Below are 12,102 nucleotides of genomic sequence, written 5' to 3'. Positions count from 1 at the left end.
TTCACCACTCTGGTTTGGAGCAGTTAAAAAAATACACACACACACACACACACACACACACTGTCACAAACACACTCAAGACTGGGTGTTACCTAGAAGACTGTTCTGTCATTCTAAAGTCCTTTCCTTTAGGAGTGTATGCTATCTCCCATAAGCAGTTAAACTCTCTCTGAAGTAGATAACAGGTAGTATTAAGAGTTGCTCTTTGTGGAAAAAGTGCAGTGCTATTAGGCTTTTCCTGTTTAAAGTCCCATGTATTCCCTATGTGAATTACACCTAAGTAAAGGTGTGTGAAGGCTGTTTCATGACTTATGAAGATGAGGTCATTAGCTTGGTTTGCTTACAATCTGAAGTAGTTTTGCAACCTCCCACATTTATACCATAGGGCTTTGTGTGTATACACATGTACATATTTAAATCTTATGTTTTTTTAGTGTGAGATATTTTTTGTACCATGTAGTCAGAGCTTTTATGTCATTCTCTTCTGATCTGCATGAAGTAAGTAGCAGAAATAGGACTAATTAGATGTTTGTCCCCTTAGACTCTCTTCTCCTTTCTTTCAGCAATAACTTCTGAGTTTCATATGGGGAACCCATCCTTTTCCCATCTTCTGTCTGTATGGACCAGATGGGACTCCACCCATAGGTTCAGGCTGTGTCTTGTCCCAAAGGCCTACAACAATCACATCTCTCCTGTCTGGATCCAGTGATCAGTTTAGAGTAGGCAAATGACTGCCATGGGCCCTTGGAAGGAATCCTAGATTTTGGGGGAGAGATGTGGGAAATAGATCTTCTTTTCTTCGAGATTTGATGTTGAGAGGAGGTGGGGGGAGCTGCTTATTGCCACATGGAGTCACAAATGAAAGCCAAGAGAGCAGAAGGCAATGGCAGATAAGGATTTAAAAAAGAAACTTGATGTGCTGGTAACACCATTGATGTAGGTAAGCACCTGCATGAAGCCACACCTCAAAGTCAGCCTTACCTTTGGACGTTTTAGTCAAGGAAAAGTGTTTTTCTACTCAAGCCTGTTCGGGTTGGGTTTTCAGTCCTAACTCGTAAGACTCTGTAAGTGAATAAGCCATGGTTTCAGTTTTCAAGGACCACAGTTTCCCAATCTAGATAATGAAGGTGCTTTTAAAGTCTGTTAAGGCTCTAAAGTCATGATTCCTTCTTGAAACTCTAAGGATACTGAAAAGCATGCTGAGAAGTAATGTGTGTTCTTTGGTGTCCGACAATTTGAGTTTACTCTTGGGTGTGTGTTTCTTTTCATTTGGCAAATGGTTGATATTTCCAAGGCTAATGAAATCTAGGAAAGATTTACTGAAACCTAAGATTTTGATTCAGAAATAGCTAGGATGTTATCCTTTAAAATATTAATAAAACCATTGAATAACTCAGTCAAAAGTCAGCACAAGCTAACTATATCCAGTCTGACAAGAATCTGTACTAAATTCCTGTGTTATTTTGGCACTAAATAATTTGTATTTTAGTATGCAAATATAGTCCGTTCCCTCTGTGATGATCAATGTGGCTCCAAAAATTTAGTCATGAAGATTGTGGTGCTTTGTTGTTGCAGGGTTAAGCCAAAATAATATACATATTTTTGAAAGTATTATTCTAGTCACTGTGCAGAGAAAGACATGTTTTTCACTTGTTAGAGGTATAGGAAATAGACCAGTTGCTACAATCGAAGTGTAACATTATATGCTGAACTGAAAAAGGGCTGAATCATGGGAGAAGAGCCACTTTAATGCCACACTTCTCACAGAAGAGAACTAACCCTTCACCGTTGCCCGGTGGGAATGCTGAATGGATAGGAGCAAATCACCAGTTGCTTTTATGACCATACTTGTTGCACTGTGAGATTTTATTGTATTTGATAAAATGGCACGAATATCCTATTTAAGCCCTTGTGACAAATTAAATGTTTGGGAATGGTTTCTAGAAAGTGATTTTTTACAGTGTCCTGAACACACCAGGGTGCTCCATATTTCCGTGTTTCTGCATATGTGGTTCCCCCAGCCTGAAATGTCATTCCCAGCCTTCCACACAAAATGAGTCCTTCACACCTTTCCAAAAATATTTTAGGTGTTTTGTTTTTCCTGGAGCCTCCTCTACACAGTTGATTGCTCTGTCCATGGTCCCGTCACTGTTACCTTGTCTATGTTTTTTCTGTAGAATCAGTCAGAATCCATTTGCACTATTTCTCTTTCCCTGTCTCTCCCCCTGGACTTTGAGGACCTTGGATTCAAAGACTTGTGTGACTCAGCAGGTGCCCAACCACATGTTTGCTGGTGAATAAATACTCTTAGTGGTCCCCACACGAGTGAACCTCATAACTGTAATGATAATGGCTACCCATTTTGAACACCTAATAATGGCCAGGCAGTGTATATAATTGTAATTTAATCCTTCACTCTGCTAGTGTGTATGATCTTTCTCTCCATTTTGTAGATGAGAAAACTGAGGCTCAGAGAGGTTAGAGGGTTGCCAAGATGTCACTAGTAGGTGGTAGTACAGGGATTCAGTCTGTGCTCTTTCCTCTAAATAATATTTCCAATTTTGCTTGGAAGAGTTATTTAAATTTTTTTCTGAAATGCTTCCTTTCAAAAATTCCCTGAATAATTCCCTTGAGAGCTCTGTTTCCTGCTAGATTTGTGCTACCTGCTTCCGTCTGCAAAATCAAATAAGCCACTTTGTGCAGCTCCTTCCTCAGGAAATCTGGAAAACGGAGCTGTTCTTTCTAGGAACACTAACAATTCATCTCCATTTACTGGCCTGGCTTATGATTTTCAGTTTAACTCATTGCGGCCCCTATTCCTTGGGTTGGGGTTGTTAGCATGATAAGTCTAAAAAAAGTTTTTATCCCAGCCAACAGAATCAGGAAGTGGAAGTAGATTTTTGGAAAGATTGGTAAAGAAAGAAGTTATTTCAGTAATTGAAGCCAAACATTTTGATTAAAATGATCTAATTCTTTGCTTTGCTCTGCCAGTATAGATCTGGTCCACACCTGTTGTGTTCTGCACTGCACTTTACCCCAGTGGTTGCCAAAGACTGATTTGTGAATTCAGCCTGCTCAAGGGTTTCAACAGTCTGAAGAGAAATCAGAAACAAAGAGAGAGTAGTAAGAGAAAAAGTGTGCACCTGAATATATATGTACCTATGTACAATATACACACACACCCTCACAATCATTGGTTCCCTTTTTTGGTGAGAATTGTTTCATATTATGAGATTATTTCTTACTATCTACTTTTGCTGTTAAAATACATTTCTTTAAAGAAATTGTAGTATGAGTAGAAGGTAGATAATTTTCTTAATGCCTCAGCCTGCCTAAGGCATTTCTAATGTCTTAGATATCCCTATTTCATTCACCTTGATTTTTAAGCAAATTTTGTGGGGCCATGAAATTCCAGGGTCCCGGAACCACATCTCATTTCCTTATTTCCTTGGTTCTTTGGCTATAAATAACAAATCTGCTCCCAAAGAGGGAAGACTGATGCATTCAAATTGGTTTCCTCCTCTGGACTTTAGTCTCACCTGTTGTCTTTACTCTTCATTGGCAGTTAGAATATGATGCCTTGCGTCATTAGTGTAGATTTATGTCCTAGCTAATAAAATAGATTGTAACTGTGCCTACCGAAGGTAGGAAGCATCATTTTCTTTCGATGTACTGCTAGCATCTGCATATAATAGATGCTCAGCTGTTTTAAAAGGGTTGACTGTCAGGAACTTGGGGGAAGGTGCTGGAAATTGATAAGATAGTAATGACAATAGATTAAAATTAGTATTCATTAAGTACTTTCCAATACTGGGCACCATTTTAAGTATTGTGTATGTGTGACTCATGTAATCCTTCCAGCAGCCAAAAGAACTAGGTTTTATTATCACTGCCTTCATTTTCAGGGGAGGAAACTGAGATGACAGAGTGAGTGTTAAGTAACCTGTCTATAAGTCACATAGCTTTTACTTGGCAGTGGTGGGATTTGAACCCAGATAAGGTTTAGCGTGAGAACTCGACATTCCTAACTGCTACACCATGCTGCCTCCTGCAGTAACAGTTCTGACAGCTGCATCTGGAGAAGAATGCCAGTAATAGCTGTTGCTGCAATCACGACAACTAGCATTAGGGTGATCCTGGGGCTGGATGTGTGCGAAAGGCTTTATGTGCCGTATTTCATGCTCACGACAACCCTATGCAATCTAGGCTCCTATTACTTCATTTTACAGATAAGGAAGCTGAGGCACATAGGTCTTGAGTGACTTGCCCAAGACTGGGAAATGGCAGAGCTGAAACTCAAGCCTCGGTCTGTCTCATTACAAACACCATGAGCTATACTGTTACACTTGGAGTAGACTAGGATTTGGGACAGGAAAATTCCATCTCGAGGCTCTCTGGTAGCCAAGCGGCCATGGCTATGTCTCTGGGCTCTCTGAAGTTGTTCCATGATCTGTTAAGTGCAGGAGCTGTGTGTAAGATACTTAATAAGCTATAACATGCTGTTTACATGTAATGTATTTATATATGTGGCAGAGATATATTCCATTTTTCGGTCCTCTGTCTCTGGTTATTCCGAAAGCACACTGCCTTTTCTCTTTGCTTTCCTTGCGAGCTTCCCATAACAGCAGGTACCTCAGAAAGATTTGAGCTCCTGTTGCTGAGTCGCTCTAGGAAGTGTATTTCGAGGTGCCGATCACCGAAGGCCACAGAAAGAAAATCAAGGCTGACAAGCACCATGCTCATTAGGCAGACGTTCAGTTTTTATCCAACCCACAAAGATATTAGGAAAAGATATTTATAGCTGACCTTTCAAGATTAATAATTGTCGTGAAAGAGAAACTGTGGTATTCAATGCCATTTAAAAAAATCCTGAGCATTGAAGGAAATAATTATTTTACTGTTTGTAGTACATTTTGTTACGTTTATTAAAAATCTAGGGGCGCCTGGGTGGCTCAGTTGGTTGAGTGGCTGACTTCGGCTCAGGTCATGATCTCACGGTCCGTGAGTTTGAGCCCCGCGTCGGGCTCTGTGCTGACTGCTCAGAGCCTGGAGCCTGTTTCTGATTCTGTGTCTCCCTCTCTCTCTGACCCTCCCCCATTCATGCTCTGTCTCTCTCTGTCTCAAAAATAAATAAACGTTAAAAAAAAAAAAAATTTAAAAAAAAAATCTAATAAAATGCATAAGCACATCTATCACACTTAAAAGACAGTTAATAAGGTAAATTCAGTTCACTTTGCTTTTTTAAAATTGAATGGTGACATTCTTGACTCCTAATTATTTTGATGGTTTCTTAAAGATAGGTGCATTTATCTTACAATTTCAGAAAGTAAAATTCTATAACAATCAGTTAATTAGAAACTCAAAAATGGATCTTTTAGGTACATTGAGATGAAATGCTAAAGTATTCTTGATTTTAAATGTTAGGAAATAAAAATAGAAAAACATAAGAAATTAACATGTTCTTAACTTTTGATCTTCCCTGTTCTTCCTTTTGACTCCACATGAGATTGACAACCTCATGTTTAGATATCATGTGTCCGGTGAAGATCTTCCTGGCTTATCTTTTTTGTCCAAAAAAAGGCGAGAAATAGGAGAATCCATTTTGTCTTCAAATAAATGCGTTCTCATTGAGACAACTTCAGCTCAAAATCCTTATACTATAAGTAATTAAATTTCTGTGCTTTGAACATAAAATATGCCATACAGTGAGTAAAGAAAAGCCACAGCCTTTCTAAATGGGAGTAACTTGAGTTTTGAGGATGGTGATGGCGAGGGTGGAGGAGGACAGGACAGTGTAAGTTAACATTATGGGAATATTTGCTTAAGTACATGATGCTTCTGGTTTGCTGTTTTTGGTGGAAATAAAAAAGGTTGTTATAAATTAAGTTGAAAAACAACTTAAAATAATTTTGTCAATAAAAAGCATTACCTGAATAGACATACTTCATCCTTTATTTTTAAAGCGTTATTGTAAAAGGATTCAAAAAGGTTTTTATAAAATAGTCACCGTTAATACACCAAATAGCTATTTTATTTATGCATATTCCTTTAAAGTCTTTGTTCACATATTATAATAAGAATTTTCAATTTTATATTATTTTAAATATTTGAAATGACATTACATTTACTCCATTATTATCATTACTAAAGTCTGCATAGTTCCTTAATTTGGTTAGTCACTACTTATTTAACCATTTCCTTATTCTTTTGATAATTAGGTTTTTGTTCATTTATTTTGCTTTTCTAGAAATGGCAACTGTATATCCTAGGTTTTCAAACTATTTTGTTCAGATGTCCGTATAGTTTTCTTTGTATTTGTGTATCCTGCTTTTTACTTTAAAAAGTATGGTCTTGATAATCATAATTAATAATACAAGTCTAATATGCTTACAGAAGTTTTTGCTCTGGTGAATTTTTTTTTTCTTTCCTCTGCCTGAGTTACTTTTTTTGCCACATTCTCATGATGTAGTCCTATTAATTTTTAATGCCTAGCTTAAATATCTTTTTGCTGAGGCTTTCATTGATATTTTCTAGCCCTGGTTGTCACTCTGTCCTTTATACATTAATGTTTTATAGCAGAGAGTACATTGTAGTGCAGTTCTGTTTAATTTCAAAAATTTTCTGCTCTTACAACACTGTGCATGTGTTGAGGACAAGTCCTGAGTGTATTTTGTACATATATCCCAACTTCGAACAGTTTTGAACAAATTTAATGTTGATTAAGTACTGAATGAATTAAATGGAATAACTTACCAGGGTTTAGATGAGTAAAAGAAGAAACAAAGCGTTGTATTAGAGGAGTTCAGGGCAAGGAGAAACCATTAGGGGCTGGAGGAGAAGGAGAAGAGGAAGGGCAGGAAACTTGTTTCCGTTGAGCTTTGTTTTATACCAGGCACTGTGCCAGGTACTTTACATACCTGATATCGTTTAACTCTGAGAACAACTCTTGAAATAGGTTCTGTCAGTTTCATACTGCAGATATGAGATTAAAAAAAGATTCACTGATATTCAGAAGAAGGGAAGAATGGGTCGATTCTACATAGGCACATGCATAAACACAGATAGGAGTTATCAGCTAGTATTTATAGGTTACCAAGGCCAACCTGGCCAACCTGGAGAGTTTGAAAGGGGGTGGGAGGTTGATAATCTGTATTCATAGCATATTGTCCTGTATTTTAAGAATCATTAAGTCATTAAGGCCTCTGACAGAGTAGAAGGGATTAAGGTTCTGCTGAGGGGTTTGCCTGTATATATAATGGTTATAACTATATTGGCCCGGGCAGCTCCTGATACCCAAGGCAGATCATATTTTCACTACTGTTCTCTTACCAGATGATTATGCTTGAGCCCATAGGAATTAATTTACATCGCCAAGAGCCTTTGGCAATGCCTAGTTGAGAGCTGTTTTAGTGAAACAAAAGTAGTAGTTGAACTAAGGAAAAGAATTCAAGATGGAAAGAAGGCTCTGCTACTTGAAGGATTATATTAAAAATCAAAATACATTATTTAAAAGGGACAAGAGAATTAACAAAAGCTGTGAATAAATTCCATCTTTCTTCTTTATAGGAACACTTGTAAAATGAAATACAACTTTTAGGGATGGGAGATGTCTTAGTCCATTCAGGCTTCTATAACAAAAATATCATAGATTGAATGGTTTAAAAACAGCAGAAGTTTATTTCTCACAGTTCCGGAGGCTGGAAGTCTAAGATCATTGCACTGGCATATTTGGTGTCTGGTGAGAGCCCACATCCTGGTTCATAGACAACCATCTTTTTGCTGTGTCCTCACATGACAGAAGGGGCAGGGCAGTTCTCTGGGGCCTCTTGTAGAGAGGCATTAATCTTGTTCATGAGGGCTCTGTCCTTATGACCTAATCACCTCCCAGAGGCCCTACCTCCTAACATCGCATTAGGGATTAGGTTTCAACAGATGAATTTTGGGGGACACAAACATTCAGTCTATAGCAGGTGGTTATGGGCGCCCTTTAGCTTTGTGTTTTGGGTCCTCACCACCACTATCCTCAACAGATCATCATTACTCTCAACAAACATGGCCCTGCTGATGTACAACTCTGGTCACCAGTGGTTATACTGAGAGGCATAATAAGGCCCAGTGTCTGATCTTGTAGAGATAATAAGATATATAGGGAAAAAATTAAGGAAACTAGAATTTATTTAGCATTTTCTGTGTGTATCCACTTATAGCAAGTATATCACATGAGTAGAGACTTAAAAATATTGCTGTCTTGACCACTGGGATGGCACAGGAGTTATTTTAGGAAGAGGAGAGTCTTTGTTTAGAAAACATTGTTAGGCTACTTTGGTGGTAGAAAGTGGGGCTTGGACAACTGGTCTGAAAGAAGGCTCTGTCATAAGGAGCTGGCAAAAGTGAAAATTAAATATCTGGGGATGTGAGAGAGTCAGATGTAGTGCCTCACGTTGATCACTTTTGAAATGAAATCTATAGGTGAACTTTGGTTTAATCCAGGCCCCATGCTTATATATGCTTATACTCAAACAGTATAAGCAAGTAGGGCTAGGAAAGGAGTTTTAAATTCCAACTTAAAGAGGTGAAGTCATAATTTAGGGCATCCCTGAAACATATAAAAGCTGTTCAGAAGATGCTGGGAGAGCCTGAATATTATAGGCCTACTACAGATAGAAATCCTCTTTGAATATATTTCTGTCCCCTTTTTTCTCTCTTGATTATAGAGCCCTATGAACACTAGTGCCCAGGGGTCACTTTGTACAGAAGTACAGGCTGTGCAGTGCATCGCACAACTCGTCAGAGTGTATCATTCATACAGACCCTGAGATGAATGGCTCCCCTAGAGTTGTGCAGCTTCGAAGCCCTCAAGGTGCTCCTTGTATTTAAAATATTGATTAATAAGAAAAAGCATTATTGAGTGCCTGGTCTGATTCAGGTACTGTCCTACTGCAGGAATCTGGAATAGTCCAGAGCATGGACTTTGAGTTCTGGCAGTCCTGGGTTTGAATTTCATGTCTGCTACGTATTAGTCATGTGGCATTAAATAACATCCATGTGTTATTTAAACTCTTAGAATCTTACTTTCGGCTGTAAAATGGAGGTGCCTATATTTAACTCATTAGGTTGTTACACATGCCTAACCCAAGGTGAGCACGTGGGAAGTGGTAGCTGTAACTGTGATTCACCAGCATTATCTTACTTAATCCCCATTACAGTCTTCCAGTTTAGCTCTTATTCATGAGGAAACTGAGGTGCAGAGAATATAATCCTTATCCAAGATAGCGTGGGGTGGGAGAGCATGGATTTACACTCATATTTGGTAGCATGTGCTCATTCTACACAGACAGGTTGATTTTTACCTATTTCCAAGGATGGATCTTCAATCTAATGTCCTTTTGCTCTGAGCCTCTCTTGCCGTGTCCAACATAAATATTAATGCAGTTACCATCTGCCACCATGTAAAAACACTTGGTAAAATCTATTTTAGCAAATGAAGCAAAATTGCCTTTTGTTTGGTGTAGTGTATGTGTATGTATTGCTTTCTCTTGATTATCCAGTCCGTTTTTGAAGTGGAGTCTTGGTTACCTAGGGAACTGGCATACAGCACTGGTAATTTTTTTTTTTTTAATGAGAGTTCAAAGTTGTTAGAATTGTTGGCTGCATTTCAACTGGTGACCTCTTTATTGACCTGAAAGTAACATTATTTTACTTTTTTATATAAAAATAAAATTAAAGGTGGGAGAAAATAAAGGAGTTGATGAGAGTTGGTGACCAATAAGAATTTTTAAGTTTCAGACATTTTGTTTGTAGTTGGAAGCTAGCTACCAAATATCTTTATTTCAGACTGTGTAATTTACACATAATTCTTATTGCTTTGGGACATGTTCTATATGTTTTTAAATGGGAATAAATTTCACATGCCATGTTTTAGGAGATAGGTAACCATTAATGGTTTCAAGTTCCTTTCTGATATGGCACTATAATAAAGTCCATGGGATCTTGCCTCTCCCTAGATTTACCTTTTTTTAAAATTTATTTTTCATTTTTTTTTATCTTAGAGAGAGAGAGAGAGAGAGAGAGAGAGAGAGAATCTCCAGCAGGCTCCATGTTCAACGTGGAGACCGACACGAGGCTTGATCCCATGACCCTGGGATCATGACCTGAGCTGAAATCAAGAGTTGGACACTCAACCAACTGAGCCATCTGTCTCCCTGTCTTATATTTCTTTTTAAAGAAGCCTGGGCTTAGTTCAATGATTCAAAAATCTTACAGTGCACCAACTATAATTACAAAAATAATTGAAATTAAAAATGAAATCATTACATACTCCCTTCCTCTACCTCCAGGACTACAACTTGTAAAGACAAGGCCGGGGCAGAGATACCCACTCAACCTGAGGTGACACAGGATTTGAGGAAGTAAAGGCATGAGTCAAAACAATGTTTGAGGACTCTCAGGCTTGTAGACCAAGGAGTATACCATCAGTGACAGTCTGAAGGACTATAGGGTTGGAAATGTAAGAAGTGAGAATGAAAAGTTTGGGGTCAGGTAAAGATTCAAAGTTGATAAACTTGAATTGCAAATGAATGAGAGAAAATTGGATACTGTTTGTGTTTTAGTTTAGTGGTGGGTGGCAGGCGATATAGTAACTAGAGTTGGCGAGTCTCCTTTGAGAGGCCAGTGTTAGGGCAAATGTGTCCTCATAGAACATGTGTTTTAGTTTTTCTTTGTTTTCTTATATTTTATATTAACCAGAATTAAATTTGGCCATAAGGGAATGTCTTAGTCTGGTTTCCTAAAAGTGGAGCCTGAGAATATGGAGTCACACTAGGTACGTAAATAGTCTAGGGTTGAGGTTGGAATTGAGAACCAAGCATATAGTTACTGAAGTGTTAATTTAACGGATCTGGGAAGATAATCAGTTATGTGTTGGGAATCAGAGACCCAGAAACAGAGTAAGCAAATGGGAATAAAAGGCAAGAGGTGTCCTGAGATGTTGGATGTTGCCACAGAGGTATTTCTTAAAGTGCCTGTGTTTGCTCTGATTGGTGGTAAAATATAGAACAAAGTGGCCTTGGAGTATCCCATAAAGACATTCAGACAGAAAAGATGAAGGGGTTTCCAGCAACGTCATTGGAAGGCAAAATATTTTCAACCTGAAAGGGGCAGTGGCAGTCAAGTATAATGTCTAGACTGAGCAGTGCAGAAGAGAAGAAAAGTGTGCAAAGACAAGTAATTTAGAAGGGGAAGATGAGCTTCTGAGAACTAGTTATTGGAACAGGAAAGCCTGAGTAATATAATAAAGAGGTGCAGAATAAACACCTTAAAAGTGTGTGAGTGTGCTGCAGTCCACACAGGAAGACTGAAGAAGAGAACACAGTCTCAGAGGTAACAGACAGACACTGACCAGTCATGCCAAGGGTGTGTGTGTGGACCAGTTTTTAGTGGGAGGGGAACTGATGGTCAAAACTAAAGACACAGGGGGCACCTGATGGCTCTGTTGGTCAAGTGCCTGACTCTTGATTTTGGCTCAGGTCATGGTCTCATGGTTTGTGAGTTCGAGCCCCACATTGGGCTTTTCACTGACAGTGTGGAGGCTGCTTGGGATTATCCCTCTTTCTTTCTCTCTGCCCCTCCCCTGCTCGCTCACTCTCTCTCTTTCTCTCTCTCTCTCAAAAAATAACTACAAAAAAAAAAACCCACTAAAGACACAGGTGGTTCATGTCTATATAATATGTATCTTGTTTAATAGTTGAGCAAAATCACTTAGTAAGTATAATGTATTATTCCCAAGGATGTTCCTTTTAAAAATTACTGGCTTCAGTTGAGAGTACCAATAGATTAGTGAACTACTTCAATTTGGTTGGATTTTACCAGCTTCCTGTCTCCTGGGTTAATGCTCAGACTGGACAGTCTCCTAAATTGATACAGTCTACCTGTATCCTTATTTTCCTGGTAGCAACGAAAAGGATTTGGGTACCTGTATATTTGAAATGAAGGATCTTTGGTGTAACAGAGTTTTGTATAAGTGTAGATGAGCTGCCTACTCTTAAAAACACTTCACTTTCCAAGTGGAGAAAGGTATAAGCTTAATGACTAATTTACATAAAT

The sequence above is a fragment of the Panthera leo genome, chromosome B1 (assembly GCF_018350215.1).
Source record: "Panthera leo isolate Ple1 chromosome B1, P.leo_Ple1_pat1.1, whole genome shotgun sequence".
NCBI classification, from domain to species: Eukaryota; Metazoa; Chordata; class Mammalia; order Carnivora; family Felidae; genus Panthera; species Panthera leo.
The sequence above is the reverse complement of the archived record's forward strand: the minus strand, read 5'-3'. Positions refer to the sequence as shown.